We start from the raw sequence: 20,641 nt of genomic DNA, 5'->3' as shown, positions 1-20,641 counted from the left end.
GAGTTGGAACGGTTAATATTAAGATGAACGATGGAGTGATTTGTACTTTGGGTGGTGAGGCATATGTTCCAAAGATGCGAAAGAATCTAGTGTCACTTGGTCGAGTGGACTCCAGGAGTTGTAGGGTTTCAGCTGCAGGTGGAGCCATGAAAATCACAAGCAGCTGTATGGTTCTTATGAAAGAAAAGTGTTGGGAAAGTTTCCTTATCGCCCACCATTGTGGGAAGGCAAGAGGCAAATATGAAATTTTTGTCATTATGTTCTTTTAGAAAACCTAGTTATAAAAGAACATTCGGTTCTCGCTTGTGTGTGGCTGCATAAGAGGCTTGGAGTGTGTCGGCTACTCCAAGAAGTGAGAAAAGGAGAGGGAGAAGGAAAGAGAGAGAGAGATAAGTTTTCTTCTTCGTGTTTTCTTCTCAGTTCCTCTTTGGATATCTTCTTTGGTTTTCTCTTGGGAATTTTCTCGAGGTTATCTCGTGTGTACGGTCTTGGGTTGAGAGGACAAGGAAAGGGTTACGGGATTGTGGCTTTTTGGGTTAATCCATTTTAATCCTTGCATATTGTTTTTCTCATAGTGGAAGATCATGTTCTTGCCCGTGGATGGAAGCTTGGCCGAACCACGTAAAATCTTAGTGTTCATCGTGTTGCTTGTTTTATTTTCTACTTTTCCATTAATTTATGCATGATCAGATTAGATTTGCTAGGCGGATTTTAAACAAACGGTATCATAGCTCAGGTTTGTGTGGTCGTTGTGACCGGGTGGAGTGATCGTGGGTGCTGTGGTTGGATCGCGGTTAGAGCGATCTTTGAAAGTGGAAAGATTGTCCAGGTGGAGCGCTATACCAGGAAGTGCTAAGTAATCTGAGATGGCGGTAAAATCAAGCTCTACGCAGTTCAACATCGACAGGTTTGACAGACAGAAAGGGTAGTTTCACCTTATGACAGATGAGGGTGAACGACATCCTAATTCAGTAGGACCTGTCTAAGGCATTGAAGGGTAAGGCTTGTAAGCAGAAAAAGATGACAGATGCTGACTGGGAAGACATTGAGTCGAAGGTGGTCAGCACGATTCAACTATGCCTGGAAGATAACGTTATGGAAGATGAAGAATCACTTAAATTATGGGAGAAGTTGGAAAAGCTTTACATGTCAAAAAACTTGGCCAACCGTTTGTATCTGAAGTGGCAATTGTATGGGTTAAATATGCAGGAAAGTGGAAATCTTCTGGAATACATTACGGTGTTGAGTGGGCATGTCGATCACTCTACAAGGTTGATGAAAAGTTGAAGGAAGAATACAAGGCCCTATTACGTCTTACTTTGCACTTTGATTTGTATGACAATCTGGTGACGACTTTATTGCATGGTAAGGATACGGTAAAGTTGGAGGAAGTCACGACGTAGCTCTTATCCAATAAGACACGGAAGACGCATGTTCTTGATAGGAATCAAGAGCATGGGTTGGTTGTTCATGGTAGGAATCAAAGAGAAAGTTCGTCTAAAAGGGGATCAGAAAAAGGCTGGTCAAGATCAAGGTCAGCAGAAAGGGCGGGCACTGTTAGTGTTGCAAGGAATTATAGCTACATCAAGCGGAATTGTCCAAAGCGAGCTAACAAGGCGGACAATAGTGCTATGACTACTATGGAGGCGATAACGGAGGAGCAGAGCAAAGAGGTTGGAGACGTTCTCATAGTCTCCACAAATAATAACACTTCTAATGATCAGTGGATTCTAGATTTGGGGTGTTGTGCTCATGTATGCTCCAGGAGAGAATATTTTGATACATTCCAAGAGACAAGGGCAAGTGTTGTGTCCTTAGGTGACGGGTTTACTTGTGATGTCACGGGAGTTTGGACGGCAAAGATTAAGACATTCGATGGCATGGTTCGTACTTTGGGTGGTGTGACATTTGTTCCAAATATTTGAAGGAATCTAGTATCGCTTGGCCGGTTTAACTCCAAGGGTTCCAGGTTTTTCAGTTTAATGTGGAGCCATGAAAATTGCACGCGACTGTATGATTCTAATGAAAGGAGAGAAGTGTGATAGATTATATCGTCTGGTCGGGACACGGTGGCTAGTGTTCCTAAGATCTCGATGGCTAGTGATGGTATGTGCACACGCAGGGTCTCTTTCGCAGTTGGTGCAGAGACAGGTTTCCAGGTTGCAGACGATGAAAAGATGACAGTTGCTGCGTTGGAGATGATGGATCAAGATCCCTCTCCAGGGTTAACTTGGTGAGTCAACAGGTTGGTAGCTACACATGTGCATTGGCCGTGTTGATCGAATCGGGAAGGGTCACAACCAGTATGATTCGAGGTTTTGTAGCTGTTACTTTCGAAGGCTAATGGCAGCTTGCGGTGACAGTGGACCGATGGCGACATCAATGAAAATTTTTCAAGTGGCTAAGAAACAAGCCATGGTAGAGATTGTTGGAAAGTTGCCTTGTTTCCTACTAGTGGTGGGAAACAGTAATAGAAGCAAGAGGCAAAATAGAAAGTTTTTTTGTTTAAGTTTTGGAAAACCTACCTATAAAAGGTTTCCTTCTCATATGATTATGGTGTGAGAGGCTCAAGGCTTGGGGTGTGTCGAGTACCCCAAGGGGAGAGTGAAAGGAAGAGAGAAAGAGAGAAGGAAAGAGAAAGAGAAGAGTATAGAAAGGGTTTTCTTTCAAGGTTCTTTCTTGGGTTTTTCTCTTGTATTCTCTCTTCGGATTTTTCTTTAGTTGCTCTCTTGTATATAGTCTTGGGTGAGAGGCGCAAGGAAAGCGTTGCAGGTTGTGGGTTTTTTTGCATTAGTCCATTGTAATCCTTGCATATTGTTTTCTCATAGTGGAAGACCATGTTTCTCATCCGTGGATGTAGGCTTGGCCGAACCACGTAAATATTTGTGTTCATCTTGTGGCTTGTGTTTATTTTTTACTTTTCCGTTTATCTGTGCACGATCATATCTTATTTGCCCGGCAGTTTTTCTCAACAAAGAAGATATTATATAGAGCAAAAGGATATTATTCCCAATTATTCTGTACTCATTTTTGCCAATTACAAAGTAGGAGATTATTCCCAATAAATTTGTACTCATTTTTGCCAAATAGTCACTGTTAATCATGATTTTTCAAAAAACTTAACTTTTAAACAATTTTTCTAATAATCCCTTAAATAATACTTATGTTGAGTTGTTAACATGCATTAGATACTAATTTTCCTTACAGAAATGCCCTTTAAGTAACCCTGTAGGCACAATTTCCTTGCCCTAAAATTATTGTCATGTATCCTTATGAATAATACAATTTTTAGGAAAATTATATCAGCATAACCATGTTTTTTGCATAAACCAGCTTGTGTTTTCTTTTTTAATTGGCCTGGGAGAGCTTTTTGGGAACTGTAATAATGATTTGACAGCTCTTTAAACACTAAAAGACAACATTAATTAGTGAAAATATCAAAACAAGGTTGTGCTGATATCATTTCCCTTTTTTAATATGAAAATTTATAAAAATAAAAAATAATGATTTTAAAAGTCATTGAAGGATATTTTAATCAACAAAGTTTTGGTGTATTAGTTGGGGAATCCCAGCAATATTTTTCAAAAAGTTAATCTTTTTGGCCATTTCATAATTTTCATTTACTAATTGGGAAATAATGTGAAAATTATAGGGACTTGGTTGCCAACCGCTCTAGGCATGGATACTTACCTCTAACATCCATCATGTGCCTAACAACTCTGCATTTGGATTGCCGCTATCAATCTATAACAGGAATCATCATCATAGTATATCAATTCCTATTTTGATTCCTTGGAATCGAAATAGGAAAAATTAAATTAGATTAAAAAAATTAGTTAAAATTTCATTCCAATCGGGGAGGAATTAGCATACCACCTCTTGGCGAGGGAAACAGATTTCATCTTTTTCCTCCAAGAATCTGCTGGAATCAGAATAAGATATCGATTCCAGCACGTGATTCTAGTAATCCGAACGCACCGAGAGCGATATGATAATCACATTGATCAAACAAATTCCTAAAGGGATAGAAATTCTTGGATAAGCAGTTATAAGTAGACTTGGCAAATAGGTGGGCCGGGCTGGGTTTCACGCAACCCGTACGGGCCAGGTCATAAATGACCTGGAAGTGGGTTACAATTTTGGTGAATCCGAACGCTACCCGTAAGGGCCGGGTGGACCCACGGGTCACCTTTTTTTTTTTTTTTTGTATTCTCACACTATATTAGGATGATCCAAATCGTCCATGTGATAGGCCATGACGTAAGTAGGTTGTGCTTCAAAAAATCATTTCCTTAGGATGATCCTAGCCCTATGATCTATGGCGGAGTTGCATATTACTATTAATGGAAATGATTTTTGGGCACAACCTATTTACGTGACAGTTTAGATCATCCTTAATGTGGCCCGTACAGTACTTTCTGAAAAAATACCGGACTATAAGGGCTTACACCCAGCCAGGTCCAGTTTTGACGTGACCCATATGGGCCGTGTCACTAATTTAGTGACTCAGACCCATAAATTAAGGGTGGGCTGGGTGGACCCGCGGGTCCGGGTCACTTTTTTCCAGGTCCAGTTATAGAGATTGACAATCCTGCATGAAAATATTTATCTTGAACAAGCCCTAGGATTGGTTTCTCTACTGCTCTGTTTGGATTGCAGGATTTTTATGGAAAAGTTTGGAAAGAAAATATTTCTAAAATTTCTTACATTTTTTACACAACAGAAAAGATAACTTGAACCAACCTTATTCAATTTTTAATTAGAGGGAATTTCAATAAGGAGTGCAACTCGGGTCAATAAGGAGTGCAACTCGGGTCAGGTTCGGTCGGATTGAGGCTATCCCGAACCCAACCCGAGGAACCATTTACCCGACCCGAGTTCCAACCCGATGAGGTTCAACCCAACCCGACCTGAGGAATCCTTTTTCCCAACCCAACCCGACTCAACCCGAATTTTTAAGCTTTCTTTTAAAAAAATGATATAAAATGTCGGGTTACATTCGAGTCGGGTTGCCCAAGCCCACAACCCAAAACCAACCCGAACTCAAACCGGATTGGGAAAACTCAACCCGAACCCAAACCTGACTTGAGTTCAACCTTACCCAACCCAACTTTCTTTCGGGTTGAACCCGAACCCGACCTGAGTTCAACCTGACCCAACCCGACTTTCTTTTGGGTTGAACTCAGGTTGAACTCGACGGGTTCGGATTGAGCCCGACCCGAGTTGCACCCTCAACTTCAATTTATGATAATATATCCCTCCAAATTAAACATAATCACATTATGTCCCAATTAAGAACAACCATCAACGATAGACTTATGCTCATTTGAAGGCCATTATGGACGTTTAAGATTGTAAAATTGAAGCATTTTTTGTTTTATAAACCATCACAATAGGGCCCACTACAAATGAACGGCCAATATTCTTTTAAAGATCGCTCCAAAGCTCGTGCTTAGTTTTGACTTTTGACAGTATACAACGGCTATTTCTCTCGGGAGATGTTTATTTCGGACAGAATTTAGAAAGTAGAGGGTAACTCCACTCTCTCTCTCTCTACACTCTCCTCTCTCTCTCTCTCTCTCTCTCTCTCTCTCTCTCTCAGAAGATCTCTCTCTCTCTCTCGCATTGAAACTAAGGTATGGGTTCTTTTCATTTTTTTCCTTTTTTTGCCTTTTCTGTTACTTTTTCTTCTTCTTACAAAGATTGTGAAGAGTTTTTCATTGCCTGATTGCTTCCTTTGAAATTTTAATGGAGAAAATGGGTTTGGCTACTTCTCTACTTTCCTTTTTCCTAATGTGCATTTCATCTGAAAAAGCTATTTTTCTTGTTTCCTTGTGTTTTTTATTGTTCCTTTTCTCTAATTGGAATTTTGGTTTCATCTTATGATGGTTTTTTTACCCAATTAGGGTTTCTTCTCAGATCTTATGTTTTGTTTTTATTATTGAAAGTCGTTTTTGTTGTTTCCCTAATTTTCTTTTGTTCGTTTTCTCTAATGTGAGTCTTTGTTAGATATTCATTTGGTTTTATCTCTTATGTTGGTTATTTTTTTTCACCCAATTAGGGTTTCTTCTCTTATCTTATGTTTGTTTTTATCATAGAAAGTCATTTTGTTGTTTCCCTGTTTTTCTTTTGCTCCTTGTATTTAATGTGAAATTTTGTTAGGAAAATAAGTCTGGTTTCATCTTATGTTGGTTTTTTTACTGAATTAGGGTTTCTTCTCTGATCATATTTTGCTTTCTATCATTGAGTGCTATTTTTTTCTTTCCCATGTTTTTCTTTTGCTCCTTATTCTCCTAGGAAAATAGGTTTAGTTTCATCTTAAATTGATTTCTTTTACTGGATTAGGGTTTCTTCTCTGATCTTATGTTGGCTTCTATCATAGAGTGCTATTTTTTGATTCCCTGTTTTTCTTTTGCTCCTTTTCTCTTAGGAAAATTGGTTAGGTTTCATCTTATGTTAATTTTATACTAAATTAGGGTTTCTTCTCTGAGCATATGATTGTTTTTATCATACAAAATAACATATCATGAAAATCCGCATCATCAATTTTTCGCAATGCTCCAAAAAGGGAAACAAGAGTGAATTTTTCTGCTTGTTCCCAATTAAAATCATAGTTATTATGTTCTAATTTTCTTTTTTATCTTATATGATTTTAGCAGTTTCCTTACAATTGAAAGTCAAAGCTTATTGATCAACTGTCAGCACGAGTCGTTCTGAGATGAAACCAATCGAGTGCAAAAGACGTGGAAAGAGTGTATTTTCGAATAGTGTAAAGACTATCCTCGTTAAATCTATAAAATTAGAATTTAATTCAATAAATTCATGAAATGGCTGCTAATTATAAGATTTTCTTGGAAATTCTTGTATATGGAAAATCAAGTTAAAAATGAAGAATAAATGGCAATTAAGAGAGTTCCACGTTTTCCCTCTTGTGGGAAAAACGTGTGAACTTTCCTATTTTTTTAAAAGATCCATCTTTATAGTAAGTCTGTTATCAAATTGATCTAATGTTTTTAAAGCCATTCAATATTCATAGTTAAGGAAAGTAATTAGGATTAATTGAGGATTAAAGTAAGAAGACTAGTAACGTTAAAAAAAAAAAAAGGAAAATTTCTATATAGATCGTTTAGTCTGTGGAATCACCCATTCTTGCTTAGAAAACCTTAAAAATTCCACCCAAATCAATTACATACCTCATTGTTAAGATCAAAATCAAGAGGAGAATAGGGGAAAGAATACAGTGAGAGAGAGGAGAAGAAAGAGAGAGGCTTGGTTGCATCATCCTCGTTCTTGGCCGGGAAACCCATCTCGATTCTTCAACTTCCTCATTCACCAGCAGAAAGGTATGCTTCTTTTTAGTTCTTGAAATCCCATGACAACTTCTTCTTCTTCTTCTATTATTTTTGAAACCATGGAACGGAACCCCTAAACCATATATGCGATGAAACCCTTCTTGTTATTCTGTAAAACCCATTTCAATTTCACGATTTTGCCATGCCCTATATCTCAAGCTCCAAAAACCTGCAGAAAACCGCATCCACGTTAAAATAAATTAGGGTTTCTGCAACTAAGAAAACAAGATACAAAAAGAAAAAAATAAATAAAGTGATATATCCTTACCCATTTCATTTTCGATTTCTTCCATGCCCTCTATCGCACTCCAAAACCTGCAAAACCTCATCTCGTTAAAAATGGAAATAGGGTTTCTGCAAACCAAAGAAGCAGATGCAAAAAGGAAAAATAAAATAAATAAAATGATTTATACATTACCCATATCGATTCCACGATTTTTCCGTGCCAAATCTCACGATTTAATCACCTGCAAAAACCCTTATCTTCGTTAAAATGAAATTAGAGATGCTGTAATCGAATAAAGCAAGACAGAAAGAGAAAAGAAAGAACGAAATATGTACATGCTTATGCCCTTGTTTTTACCTTGGGACACCCCCCCTATTTGTTTATTCGTTGTTTTTAAAAAAAAAAAAAAGACATACGTCTGTTCCTGCATTTTTGTTCTTTTGGTCACAAATAAAACCTATATAAAGGACTTTTAATTTCCTAAAAAGTGGTAATACACAGTTTTATCAGTTCCTAATAAATTCTACAAAATGACTTTTCTTGTATAATTTTCAATAAATCAATTCTACGCTAGCAGCCCTCTTAGTACAAATTTTATGTAGGGTTAAGATCTCATCAGTGACGTTTATAATATTTTTTTAAATAATTGATCTACAGGCATACTACTTCCCTCTCCCACATAAAGGGGCCATCTTAATCTCACACATCTCCGGGTTTAAAAAAATAAAAGAAGGCAGGTGACAGCTAGACCTTGCCTTGTAATAGTTTTCAATATAACTTGTCTATGCAATGTAGCTCTACTTATAAATTTTGCCTTATTAATACCTGCTTAGTTAATTTATACTTGCTTGGCTGGAATCAAATGAATTGAAATGAAAAATGATTTGTTCTAAAATCTTATGCGAAGTAATGCAGGAAGGAAGGCAAAGGTAATGTACTTAAATTCTTAATTGCATATCATACATTGGGGAGAGTGAAGGGGAAATTAAGGGTGTGGTGGTATCATCCTGGGACCTAAGGTCCAAAGGCCAACGCGAGAAGCGTGTACAGCCTTTCATTGGCAAACCATAAAAAATGGATAGTATCCCCGAAACGGCTCGGCATTAAATGCGAGACCGAAATCCGAGTCCATAACGCCACTACCTTTAGACAAGGGTAGTGGGTAGTCGTGCGGCAAGGACACCGGCAAAAAGAAAAAAAGAAAAAATAAAAAAAATGGGAAAGTCAGAAAAGAACTGACAGAAAAATAAACTGGGAAAAAGCCGGATGTACCTGGGGAATGTGCTGTCTCAATTTATATAATCGTTGCATACATAGTATAAATTTGGATTATTGTCACTCCTGTTATTTATATTGCAATCAATAGCGTAATTCCTTTCCAATGTTTATTATTGTTGCTATATATTGCTGAGGATCTGGATTATATTGCCTGTACTTTTTATATTGTCTCTCTTACTCTGCTCGGTCTCTGGAGGACCCTGCTCTGACGTTGTTTACTCCACCACAGGGGTTGAGGCGTTAGATGGCGGAGCATTTGCAAATGAAGGAACCATGGGATAAGGGACTGTGTGATCAGAGAGTTCGCTTCTGGGATTTTTGCATTTTGACGTCTTGCGTCATTTATCATTTTTATTTCTATCAAGAGTTTATTTAGTTTGGACTTTGGTAATTTAAAACTTTACTTTTCTTTTGAAGTATGAGTATTGAAATTGTTATGGTAAGACATATTTAATTTGGAATAAAATTTTATCGTGGTTGCTGATTATAAAAAAAAAAAAATATTTCCATGATTTTTGCGTTCTTTTGCTCGTAACGACTTGACGGAAATCGGGTCGTTACAAATAGACTGAAAGGGTTGAAGAAGAAGATCTTTGAGCTCTCAACTCTATGCGGTACAGATGCAGTCATGGTGTGTGTCAGTTCAGATGGGGACCACATTGAAACTTGGCCCGACAACCAATCAGAGGTCGTCCGCATCATTAAAAGATACAAGGAAAAGAAAGAAAGTGCAAAGAATAATGAAGATATTGCGAGCTTGTATGAGAAAAAGATCAAGAATCTGCAGCAAAAGCTTTATCAGAAGCGAATTGAGAATGCTGGTCTGCTCTATCCTTCACGGGATGACCGTTTGGACAACTTTTCACAAGACTCGCTGAAAGAGATTGAGATAGTGAAGAAAAGATTTGAGATGCTTAAATCTACTAAATAATAAGGAAAAGGAAGATGGACACGTAATTGAAGATGACTACAATGCACCTCCCATTCCCCTCCCTCTATCTGATCATATAACATTGGATGACAGCATTTACAATGCATGTCCTTGTTATTTTGACTCGGGATTTCCAACAGAAGTGACATCTGACTATTGGCTGAATAATGGAAACCCCTCAAGCACATATTTAGGGACTGGGACTCCGGAGAGCGTGGTGTCAGCGGTTGAATGCTTCTTCGGTTTTACACCTTCATGTGATAGCACTGATTTTGAGGACCCTGTTTCTTTAGGCATTGGCTTTGAAATGTCTAGTTATCTTGGCATGGGCCTTCCAACAAATGTGGAGCCCTGCTACTGTCAAAATAATGGAAACTTGTCTTCAAGTTGCTCAAGCACATATTTAGCAACTGGGACAATGGAGAGCTTGGTGTCAATGGGTGGATGTTTCTCTGGTTTTACACCCTCAGGCTATATCACTGATTATGAGGACTATTGGCCAAATAATGGGAACTCTTCGTCAAGTTACTCAAGCACATATTTAGGGACAGGGACTGAAGAGGGCTTGGTGTCACCAGGTGATTGTTTCTCTTGTTTTACACGTTCAGATGGCACTGATTTTGAGGACTATTGGCCAAGTAATGGAAACTATTGGCCAAGTAATGGAAACTCTTCGTCATGTTACTCAAGCTCATATTTAGGGACTAGAACTGGAGAGGGCTTGATGCCAACGGTTGAATGTTTCTCAGCTTTTACACATTCAGGTGATAGCACTGATTTTGAGGACCCCATCTCTTTTGGCATAGGCTTTGAAACGTCTAAATATCTTGGCATGGGTCTTCCAACAAGCATAGAGACAGACTACTGCCAGAATAATGGAAACTTGCTAAGTTTCTCGGATTTCTATTCAGGGAGCGAGGAACTGGAGTGCTTGGGTTCTCAATGAGTGAATGTTTCTCAGGAAATGGGATGTTTGAAATTGGTGACTGGAGATACAATATTTTAAACTCAAATAGTAGGAGAATTATCAGAACACGGAAACAAATGGATTTCCAACAATTTTGCACGATACTGCTTAATTTTGATGTATATTACAATAAACAGGGGTGACTAAAATTTTTGTGTATTTTAAAACCCAAGTTTGTAAGTGAAAGTACAGGCAGGAAGGAGCAGTGGTTGCTCACTGAGTTATGTATATGAAAAAAATACCTCGATCTTTTGCAAGATACAGTGTTAACTTTTCTATAATACATACTAAACATGTTTCTATCCTTTCTCATTCATTTTCTTTTATGTGGATTTTTTTACATCCCATGCAGAGCAAGTGTGGGGATCATAATTTTACAACACATGTTTTGTTTTTGTTTTTTCTTACAGTTCTATCCTTGGTGTTTATGGACCTTCATGTTTGCAGCCTTGGTCATGGAAGGCTTCCCACTGAATTCACTGTCAGTTAGCCTGAGAAATTTTTCTAATCAACCAATCTTTACTGCATTGAGAATACTGGTAAAATACTTGAGTGGACAATTCATAAAAATCTCGCAGTTCTTTTGGACTTCCTGTGTATGACTTGTCATTCTTATTACCAAGAAGTAAATGATTCCATTATGAACAGAATGTTGGCAGGTCAATGCTGGGGAAATTTGGGTGTAGCAGCTACCATGACCCACCCCCACTGTTTTTACTTCTCACGGGAGTTGGATTTTTCTCACTGGTTCTATTAAGTGATCCACTGTCTCCAATGCTGGCGAGAAGGGTTAACTCCACTTCTTGCAGTCATTTATGTTGGAGCTATTCAGAAAATTTTCAGTAAGAGTTCAAAAATACAACTTATTTGATCCCTGCAAAAAGATTACCTACATCCCGTTGGATGAAGACACAAAGTTGAATGGGAAAGCACCAATTGATGTTGTTTGCCTTCTTTTTGGGAAATCTGGAGGTGCCTTGATTCAACAATTTCTCATCCTAACCTTTGTCTCTCTTGCAAATTCAACACCATATCTTGGAGGCATGTTGCTGGTTATTGTTCTAGCATGGTTGGTTGCGGCAAGATCATTGGATCGCCAGTTCACTCCATTAGTCAAAAAGGACCTTAAAGATAAACTCGTCTAGGGTAAGATTTCTGCCATCAGAACAAATTTTGCTGGTAAGCTGCCACCAAAGCAGGGAGTCACATACACAGAAGTTGCGTGTATAGAGGTTGTTATCTGACATTCCATTTTACATATACTAGGGGGACCATCCATGGGATGCACGGGATGGTGCACATGAAACCTTCATTTTGTTAAGGAAAACTCCAAACCAACCTTAATTTCAGGATGACAATACTTCCAGTAAGGAAGATAATATTTTCTTTTAATAGGGGATTTTCATGTACAATTTTATTCAATGGAAATTTCATAAAGATGAAATTGTTTTCTAAACGAAATCCCCATGAACCTTCAACATAATAACATCCCCTTAGCCTTAAAGTAAAAAATTGTAACCAAGTCCTTACATTTTAATATAATTTTTAAAATGATCTTTATATTTAAAGAAGAAAGAACAAAATTTTAACCTACATAAATGTATGAATTGCAGAAGGTAACGGCATATAATGTGTGGACGGTTGTTTTGCAAGTATAAAATTGAGCGTAGTTGTTCAGCAAAAAGGTAATTTGGGACTGTAAAAATGAGGGGATAAATTTGACTCCAATCTCAAATTTGACATGTAGAATGCGACAAATTTGACTCCAATCTCAAATGGAAAGGCCAGAACAATTATTTATGAGAATCACTTTCAGAGAGAATTTGATATAATTAATGATATCCAATCATTCCTGTTTTGAGCATGTGCATTGAGAATGAGATTGAATCAAATCAAGAAAAGGTGCAGGTTTATGCTTACGTGGGTGTCTAACTGAGTGTTGTAACCTGGTCGTAGTGAAGTGATCACTCCCTCCCAGATTAGATGTAATGAAAATCTATTCTCTCGTAATTATTCCTTCATAAATTGCATCGGTTAGATCTCTTCCATGGCAGATTAGACTTAGATCTCTTCCCAAAAACATAGAGATACAACGACAAGCTGAGAAGAAACCCAATAAAAATAAAATGCAAAATTAGGAAAAGAAACAGAGACAGAAGAAGGGAAAGAGGGATGGCAACCTCTGCAGTACGGGAAAACATTGATGAACCAGGCGGGGAGTAGAATGCCGTCAGAGGATCGCAGCAGCCTTATTGAGGAAAATAATGTACCGTTGGTGGATGATGTTTCCTCTAGTGAAAGTGAGGAGCTTCTCGCTGTTAAAAAGTTCGATATAAAGAATGAAGTTGAAGAAGTGGTGGTTGTTGTTGCACAGGAAGCATCTATTGATACTGTTGAGGCCAATCACCATGAAGGAAATGATCATGCACCGGCAGATGGAAATGGAATGCTCAATAAACCCTTACAAACAATGATGGTAAGGCTGAAATGGTCCTCCCCTTTCATTGATCATCAAACTTTTAACCTTGAGACCCTGTTTTCATGGATGAAATGAATGCTGTGAGTATTTTTTTCCTCTTCCTGGGGTTTCGTGCAGCGTTATTTTGGTTCATGGGATTATTTTGGGCCCATCAACCAAACGTGAGTTTTCTACCAAAAATCCACAAAAGTCCCAAGAATAAAAAAAAATCCAACAACCAAACGTAGTAAAGTGTCCAGTAGGGATGTCTTGTAGTAAAAACTAACGAGTCCGACAATTTGGTGATGGTGATCGACACCATTCATCGCTTGGCCATACAGTAGTTATAGGCCAAACATCTCTTGCACTGGACGATGTCTAACCTCTCTCTGATTCAAATCAGGTTGGTTTTTCCCAAGCCTAACCCACCCCAACCCGAGAAAGGCCAACTCAACCTTAGCCAATATTGGGTTAAACAGTTAAACCCGTTGAAGTCCGGTTTGGGCCCCATCCAAGTTGCACCCCTGCAAGAACCCGCTTTGGTTTTGCGCGAATAAGTACGATGAGAGGTTAAATTGTCTAGGTAAATTATATAGTTATTGGCTTCCAAAGCAATCTTATTGTCTCATTCGCTTATAAGATATACTTAAAATAAGCTTATTTGCAAATAAGAATAGTTTTTTCGTGGCACACATAGCATAGGCCCTACTTGAAACAAACTTCTTTTGGCCCTCTAGTTTTTGTCTTATTTCCCAACTCTATTCCAGCTACAATGGAGTTGTGATTCACTGGTTATTCTGGTTGCTCACAAATCTCTATTCTCAGTTTCTCACCATCACTAAAATTTATGAGACCGAGGCATACATTCTGATTAGGGATGTATTCTATGGCTATGGATATGAACTTTGTTTAGAGATCTGTAGCTCACACCCATAACAGAGTATCAGAAAAGAGAAATGGAGAGACCGTTCAGAGAAGGAAAAATAAGAACACAGAAGAGAAGAGATGAGAGAAGAAGAAGAGCAAGGAGACAAAAGATATTTTTCATTCATACCTTTTCTGCTAGGGCTTACTCCCTTAAATAGGAATATGTTCCCTTTTACAACTAATTACAATTGAAATTGCATTTAACAGATAACTACCAACTAAGGACTCTATTATTACTTAAGCTGGTTCATTACATAGTCTCCCATCCACATGGGTTTACGCTGGGCCCTTCTTTGTATGTTATCCACTTGATCCCCATTCATTTCTTCTATTCCCTGATTTGATTCTGGTTCACTTGTCAACCCTTGATGTATCAGGGCATTTGTTCATTTAGCGCTTATTTGCTACTCTTCTTAGAACCAGCTGTGGAGATTTGTACCACCTGATGCAGCTTTGTTTTTTCTATAAGGAGACAAGATGAGGCAATGAGGAGAGGTTTATATTAGACTAGATGGCATTTGGCATTTCTCGAGAAAGAATAAGCTTATTGTGGGTATTCCATGCATTGTGCAATTTGGTCTTCGTACTAAGGACTGACACTAAAGAGAACACATAGCAAGGACTAAATTTCGACTCAAAGGTTCCCGCACATGAAATCATGGACTTTTATGTTGATAACCAATGATAAAGAAGAGGGAAACTTCCAAATGGGACTAGTAAAGAAGAGTTTCTCAACTCAGATGTCGAGTTGTGAAGATGTGATCTCACACTTGGTGTGCCTGGTTGACGGGGATTAGGAGGTGGTTTTGGCCCTCTGTTGAAGAATGCACTGGCACTCTATTGTTTGAGGAATAGGCATCCAAACAAAAAATGCATGGTTGGGAGTGATATGTTTAATTTTTATTTTCCCTCGATGTAATCTCATTACTTGAATGTAATTTATTTAATAAAACAGTTTGGCAATGCCTACAACTGTTATGCCAATGATGTTCTCCAGTGCCTAGCATTCACCCGGCCTCTTGCTACTCATCTTCTACCTGTTTTGATAAGGTGGGTCCAACCATCTCCTTGCAAACCCATGCATAGGATGGGCCCACTATTTTACACCTCATGTTTTGATGGGGTGATGATGTGGACACAAGGACGGCCTTAGAGTATGGGCTTATTTTAGGCTAGGATAGCTGTTTCTTTTCTTCATTCGAGTGTGTGTTCAACATGTAAGTAGGTGTAATGGTAGGGGTGTCAATGTATATGAGGTGTGAGGAAATGCGAGTGAGTAGAAAGTGGCATGTGTGCAAGTGCATGTGTGTGGGCAAGGAAGTGGTTGGTTGGGCTTGTTACTGCCCAAAACAGTTGGTAGTTGCCAAGTAGAGTTACTTGCCAAGTGGTTGGTTGAGCTGGCTTCTTCTAGAGTCTTCATCATTCTCAATAAATAGAGAAGAGGAAACAACACTTTGGGGGTTTTGGAGATGGAATAAATTTCTGAGTGTGCAGTCCTAGTGTGGGCATTTTTTTCTCGAAGAAATCTCTTTTTCTCTATGGCGAGTTCTTGGATATACATTTCTTATTTTGTATAAACTGTATTCAGTCGCGTATTCAACTAAATTTCCTTGCTTTGTTTCTTCATCTCTATGATTCTAATGTTGTTTTCTTCTATGATCTAGTATCAAACTTCCATGAAATGATTGAACTTAATTCATATCTGACCAGTGGGATAAGTTATTGAATCTTTTAGCAAGAGATGGTATTCATATGACAGCAAGTGCACTTTGCTGCCCTACCTGTGTGTCCGCCTGAGTAGCTTCATTTCTTGATCAAATTCCCTCCTATCTGATCCCTAAACTTCTCCCGAAAGTTCACCTAACTTAGATCTATCAGAAGAGGAGAGCCTTAGAGAGTTACTCTTAATTCTATTTCTAAGACATAAATTTCAGGTTCACTAAAAATTATTTTTGCTGTAAGTGTTGTTTCTCTCTTTCCACCTATCACTCCCATTTCGTTTGATAAACTCTTGGCATTTTGAATTCCCTTCAGTAGCTAAAAGAAGTATAGATCCAAATTCTCACAAAGAACTTTCTGTACTTTGAAAAGGAGTATACTTCACAGATGCGATATCACTATGTTTTCTCCATTTCTGGTGCCATTTTAAGTCAAGTAACTTTTCTATAATATGTGCATGTAGTCATTGTATTGGCATCATCAACAAATGCAGCAACAGTAGTTGTTCTTCAGGCTCAAAATCCGTTTAACTTGTGAATGCTATACTGTCGTGAAATTTTGTTCTTTAAAACTCCTTACTAAAACATGTCCAAAGCAATAGGGGTGTTTCAATTGAGTTAATGTGGTGCAATCAGTTTTGGTGGGACTCAAAAATTGTTTTTTCAATATAAATTCCTCTATTGAAAACATAGAACTAGCTCAAATCTCTCATGACAATTTTCTCTTCTGATATAGGACAAAAAACTTCATATTAGTAAGGCAGTCTTCAGAAACAAAGATCCTTTGAGAAGTGTTGACTTTTCAGTGTAATTTTGATTTTTGTGTTGACTTTTCATTATAATGATATTGTATCTGGGTGCATCTTTTGTTGTGATGGGTGTAATTTAGGCTCTGTTTGAATCGCAGGACTAATTAGGAAATGCTTGGAAAGTAAATTTGTTTCTAAGATTGCCTACATTTTTTACAAGCAAAAGATATAACTTGAACCGATCCTATTCAATTTTTACTTAAGAGGGGACCTTCAATTTATGATCATATTCCTCTAAATTAACCCAAATCCTATCATTTCCTCTAAATTGTGGAAAGAAAAAAATCAAAAGAAAAAAAAATTCAATCAAAAATATTTTTCATGAAATCCAAACAGGGCATTAGTTCTAGGGCCAGCTCGGTCATCTAGAAGTGTGTATAATGCAATTCTTTGGAGGTATTCCATCTTTGCCTACAAGTAATTTAGTAAATCTTTGCGTAGGTCTAGTAAAAATTGCATATGATATTATATGTAAATGATTTAGAATTAAAATATGATCGTTTGTAAGTAATGGATATAATAGGTTTTTGCTATCAAATGAATATAATAGGTATATAAATGACCAGTTAATGGCTCCCAAAGAACCACATCATAGGTTGACCCAAACCGTCCATGTGATGGAACACAACATAAATAGGTTGTGCCCATAAAATCATTTCCATAGGCTGATCCTAGCCCTCCAATCTATAGAGGTTTCCATAATTGTTTGTCCTCTGAAGGTGCCCGCAATTCGTCAATTTTTATAAACGTGTCCCGAAGTCGTAATATTATGTAATATGTTAACAAAAATCCGTAGTAATATGTAACATATGCACTTAATCCGTATTTTTACAAAGAACAAACGTCCATTTGTTTTATTACCAAAGCATAAATGAGTGGGGTAGGATTGAAATGATGTGGCTTTAATGGGTGTCTTTGTTAAAAAGCATAAAGGAGGGGGTAGGATTGAAAATATGTGGGTTGAATGGGTACCTTTGTTAAAAAAATCAAAAAAAGTGATGTGTAATTCTCATAGAATTTTGGGAGAAATTAAAAAAATTCTCTCCTTTTCTCTTCTGCTATATATATATATATATAATAATAATAATAACTAGTGGGACACCTCGTGCGATGCACGAGGAGTGGGGAAAAATTATACTTAACTTTTCATGATAGACAATAGAGAAACTCCATATTACGGAAACCTTATAGATCGGAGGGTTGCGATCATCCCATCGAAATGATTTTGGGGGCACAACCTATTTGCGTTGCGGCCCATCAAATGGACGACCTGGATTATCCTATGGCATTGATTGCAAACTTCATTTGAAAAAATGGGTGGGGCCTAAAATTTGGCCTTAATGTTAATGCACGACCCACACCATAGGATGATTGAAACCATTAATTTGATGGGCCACAATGTAAATAGGCTGTGGCCCAAAAATCATTTCCATGGGATGATCACAACTCTCCAATCTATAGAGGTTTTCGTAATATGCAGTTTTTATTTAGATTGGACGGCTAGGATTATGAAATGGAGGGTTTGGATCATGGGGTGGTGCGTACAATTAATTTTGAAAAATACAGGTGGGGCCTACCTTGTTCAAAGATTTGAAGAAATTAATTTTTAGGCCAACGAACTGTGGGGGGTTAGACCAGTTCAAAGATTTGAAGAAATTAATATTCGGGCCCATGAAAAAGATTTTGAAAAATATGGTAAGGTTTGACTCGAACCGTACGGGTCCGGCTGACACGGGCGAGGTAAAAATGATCCGGGAAAATTTACGGGTCACCAATGTTGGACCCGTACCCGGCCCAAGAACTGTACGGACTACATCATAGGTTGATCCAAACCGTCCATGTGATGGAACACAACATCAATACGTTGTGCCTGTAAATACGTTGTGCCTGTAAAATCATTTCCATAGGCTGATCCTAGCCCTCCAATCTATAGAGGTTTGCATAATATGTTGTTCCTCTGAAGGATTTTGAAAAAAATGGGAGGGTTTGACCCAACCCGTAAGGGTCCGGGTGACACGGGGAAATTTACGGGTCACGAATCTTGGACCCGTACCTGGCCCAAGAACTGTACAGACCACATCATAGGTTGATCCAAACCGTCCATGTGATGGAACACAACTTCAATAGGTTGTGCCCCAAAAATCATTTCCATAGGCTGATCCTAGCCCTCTAATCTATAGAGGTTTGCATAATATGTTGTAACTCTTAAATCCGATGGTTAAGATCACCCATTAGATTTATTTTATTTAAAAAGCATAAAGGAGGGGTGTAGGATTGAAATTATGTGGCTCTAATGGGTGCCTTTGTTAAAAAGCATAAAGGAGGGGTAGGATTGAAAATATGTGGGTTGAATGGGTGCCTTTGTTTAAAAAAGTCAAAAAAAGAATTTCCAAAAATTCATAAAATCCTTCCCTTTTCTCTCCTGTTGCCACCTCAGCAGTGAATAGTGAAACCCCCATCTAGCAAAAAACACTGTGCGATGCATGGGCCGAGAAAGAATTGTACAGACCACATCATAAGGTTGTGCCCGTAAAATCATTTCCATAGGTTGATCCTAGCCCTCCAATCGATAGGCTGATCCTAGCCCTCCGATCGATAGAGGTTTCCACAATTGTTGTTCCTCTCCAGGTGCCCGGAATCCGTCAATATTTTGCAAGTGTCTTGCATGCGTAATATAAAGTAGTTCTTTTGTTATTGTCATATGTCCTTACCTCTCCTTGGTAGTTTTTTTTTTCGTAATTGTCATAGACAGGTATCCTGGGTTGGTACTTTTCGTATGTATATTACGATTTTACCCTCAAATAATTTCTCATAGATAGATCTTAGATATTAGTAAAGGGGTTAATGGTAAAAGAGCAATGCTGTAAATCTCAGAGAAAAATGAAAAGTAAAAAAAAAAGGATTTTAAAAAAATTCAAAAAATCCACCCCTTTTCTCACGCTGCCACGTCAGCAGTGAATAGTGAAACCCCCATCTAGCTATCTTATGTTAGATTATATATATATATATATATATATATATATATATATATATATATACTAGCAAAAAACCCCGTGCGATGCACGAGCCGACAAAGAATCGTACAGTCCACATCATAGGTTGATCTAAACCGTCCATGTGATGGAACACAACATAAATAGGTGTAGACACCCCATTTTGACCGTGCCCTAAACCTTCCAATTTTATGTAAAACCCCATCAAATGAATGAATTAGAGTCCCAAACTTCACCCTAAGCTAGATTAAGGTCCCACCAAGATCCCCATAAAATTTCGTTGAAATTCGAGCGCGTTTACTTAGCAAACGAGATGAAGAAGAATCACAGTGTGTGTAGTGTAACCAGAACAGGGGGGTGAATTCTCCTGGAGAGGGCTAAATCAGGTCTGAATAAGACACGATTCGTTTGTGCGCTTATCAGTTTCTGCGCAACTGCGCGCCCATCCATCTCAGTAGTGTTAATATCCGCACCCTATTTTCTTATAAAAATCAGAAAAAACTCATTTGCAAGGGGGATCTCGTCCATTTCAGATCTAGAGTTCCTCAAAGAGAGAGAGAGAGAGAGAGAGAGAGAGAGAGAGAGAGAGAGAGAGAGAGAGAGAGAGAGAGCTCACCGAAACCCTAACTTTGTGCTCACTTTTTTAAAGATCCTCTTCTCCGATCAAAATCCGACAAAATTTTGGTCAAGATCCGGCCGGCGATTTTCCCCAAGCTACTTGATTTCGATCTTTGCAAGCTTGTCCTCATCAGATTTTCATACTTTTAGTTTTCTTTCATTTCTAAACCCTAAACTCGATTCCTTCTTCTCCGGTCATTATTTCCGGCCGAATCTACCGGAACTCCGCCAAGCTCCGGCCGAGCATCATCTTCTTGCAATTGGCCATCGTCATTAGCTATCCCTCAACCAGATTTTCCCTCATTCATGTTATCATCATCAAAACCCTACTTCTACCACTCAAATTTCAGGATCTATCTCAGCC

General features: G+C 38.2%; 2 long non-coding RNA genes across 6 annotated transcripts; one reads left to right on the top strand and one right to left on the bottom strand.

Moving 5' to 3' along the window:
* The first annotated feature begins 5,482 nt into the window (after positions 1-5,482).
* Positions 5,483-11,046, top strand: LOC143857249 (uncharacterized). 5 transcript variants are annotated; one of them, XR_013238552.1, is made up of 4 exons: positions 5,483-5,636; positions 6,660-6,769; positions 8,236-8,311; positions 9,086-11,046. It is a non-coding gene; the product is annotated as an uncharacterized LOC143857249 (long non-coding RNA). The 5 variants fall into 5 exon arrangements; XR_013238551.1 differs by having other exon boundaries at positions 6,660-7,343; XR_013238553.1 differs by having other exon boundaries at positions 6,657-6,769.
* LOC143857250 (uncharacterized) lies at positions 7,031-11,934 on the bottom strand. The gene is made up of 4 exons (XR_013238556.1): positions 11,644-11,934; positions 7,771-7,819; positions 7,621-7,667; positions 7,031-7,521 (listed from the first exon to the last, which is right to left on the bottom strand). It is a non-coding gene; the product is annotated as an uncharacterized LOC143857250 (long non-coding RNA).
* Between the last annotated feature and the right edge of the window lie 8,707 nt (positions 11,935-20,641).

This window comes from Tasmannia lanceolata, unplaced genomic scaffold (assembly GCF_043159265.1).
Source record: "Tasmannia lanceolata isolate RefF3 unplaced genomic scaffold, GAP_Taslan_0.1 ptg000024l, whole genome shotgun sequence".
Classification (NCBI taxonomy): Eukaryota; Viridiplantae; Streptophyta; class Magnoliopsida; order Canellales; family Winteraceae; genus Tasmannia; species Tasmannia lanceolata.
The sequence above is the reverse complement of the archived record's forward strand: the minus strand, read 5'-3'. Positions and strand labels throughout refer to the sequence as shown.